The following is a 2366-nucleotide window of genomic DNA, read 5'->3' as shown; positions in this document are numbered from 1 at the left end:
ACAAGTATGATACGGTCAGGGATTCTGGCTTCAAAGGTTCTCTAGCAGTAATCCCGCCATCCTCTCTTAATAGTAGGATCTGAGAATATGGGCCTACCAACTTAGAAATCTAAATATCGTCCAGTGGCACCTAAACACAAGAACATTAAGTTTCATAATTAAAAGCAGAATACATCACTACAATTGTCTACACAAATCAGCAGTCTTCAAAAATATTAATAGCATGCCATTCCCTCTCTCTTCGCCTCTCATTCTTTCTCTCTCTCCCTCTCTCTCTCTCTCCCTTCCTTTCTTTCTACTTGGATTATATTATCATTTGAAAAATTACTAATTGCTGGATCACTTAGATGCATTACTGTGCTCTTAGGGAATTATTCTTGGTAATGAAATTCTTTTCATCAGCTCTACTTTCAGATTTGCAATACAGGCTTGTTCTTTAACAAGTAAGTGTTCTTTTCAGAAAAATATGCAGCAGATGTGGCAAAGAAATATTCTTGGAAGTGGACTAATTTGGATAATAATTGAACTTTCTTTTTTTGTACTTGGACTTTATTTTTCTAATAATTCTGTCCACATCGAATTTTCAAGAAAGTTAAAGTCATGATTTTGTGTAACTGCCAAGTCTTCAAACAAAGGTCAGTAAAATTCCTGTTACATCTTTCCAGGTTTTTGTGCTTAGAAGCTGTTGATTTACATTCTCTCTTATCTTTTCTGGAATAGAATATCTCAGTCCTTTCTACTGCGTTTTCCTAAATACCAGCAACTTGTTCTTCAACTAAATCTTAACCCAACTACCTCTCAAAGCCCTATAATATGTTAGTGCCCAAGAACAAGACAGAAAAGAATCTAAAGTGGGCTTTGGAGTCAATCCAATCTGGGTTCCACTTAAGTTTCTGCCACTCCCTATGTGACTCTAGATAAATTACTAAATTCACTGAGCCTGTGTCCTTATCTGTAAATTGCGGGTACAACACAGATTGTAAGGTTATTGTGAGAACTGAGTATGACATAAGAAAGTAGAGAGCCTGGTACTTAATAGGCCCTGCATAAACAACAATTTAATAACAAATTAATTAACAAAGGACGATAATAAAATTCAGAATTTAACCATTAAAACATATAAACAGTTACTGATGCAAACCACTCAGGTCCAAATCAACATTTTCTGACACTTTGATATGTAGATTTGGCATTTCTCCCCTTTCTTCTTAAGGGAAAAGAGCATCCCACATTAGGGAAAATGAAAATTTGGGGGAAAGCCACCTTTTCTTTCATCATCCCAGCCCCATGGCTGTTTCCATTTTTTGTCATGGTCTGGATTTCATACAAAACAGTCACTTTTTTTTTTTTTCAGGTTCCATCGGGGTGTGCTTATGGCATTATCTCTTTTAAGGTACTCAGAGATTTCTTCCAGGTGATAATGGGAAGCTGCTGAAGAAGGAATGGAAAGCTGCGGAGGTGTTCATGTTCTCTTACGATATTGTTCAAATCTTCTCCAGCACAGAAACTCCACAAAGAACTCCTCTGCAGTTTTCATTACCCAGGGCTATTTCTTTAAATTGTTTGACGTCAGAGAAGGAATGCTATAGCAACAGTCTGTCAAACTGGAATTAACTCAGAAGAAAGATGGGGGTGGAGAAAGGAAAACTGCTCCCGGGCGGGTACTGACTTCAGAGGAAGCAAATTGGGTAGATGCATTCACTTTATGACATTTTAAACATAAAACACCCAGAGAAATGTGAAAAAAGAAAAAGAAAAAGTCGGTTGAGATGCACATGATGTTTAACTCACACAGAGAAGAGCTACTTGACAGTTATCTGGACGGCCTGGTTTCATCAGTAACGATAGTAACGATAACTTCCAAGTATTGATCATTTATTTAGAGGCAGGCTCTGTTCAAACGTTATCTCATTTAATATTTTATGATCTTTATGAGGCAAGTATCATTATTCCTATTTTCCAACGACAAAACCGAGGCCCTGAGATGGTGCACAGTCGCACAACTAGCGATGGCAGAACTGGGATTGCAGTGCAATTTTGTATGACTGGGCTTCAGTCGACTTTCTTACATTTAGATTTCCAGAACGTTAAATCTAAGCGGGACCTTGGAGTCTTCTAAGGCAGTCCTCCTATCCTGCCCACGAGCAAACTGAAGTTTATGCGGTACCAGGAAGGAAACTGGACACATCACTGGGGCGCTACTCAGAAGTATGCGCCGCCGTCCAGGCGCCACGCCGACAAGAAAACGAAACTGCCCGAGAATAAATGTTTTTCTTCTTCTAGCAGGAAACCAGAGAAAAAATAGGAAGCAGAAGCCGCGCTCGGCGCCCGCTCCTTTCGCCCCCCGCCCAGGCTGTGCTCCAGGG

The sequence above is a fragment of the Pteropus alecto genome, unplaced genomic scaffold (genome assembly GCF_000325575.1).
Source record: "Pteropus alecto unplaced genomic scaffold, ASM32557v1 scaffold33, whole genome shotgun sequence".
NCBI classification, from domain to species: Eukaryota; Metazoa; Chordata; class Mammalia; order Chiroptera; family Pteropodidae; genus Pteropus; species Pteropus alecto.
The sequence above is the reverse complement of the archived record's forward strand: the minus strand, read 5'-3'. Positions refer to the sequence as shown.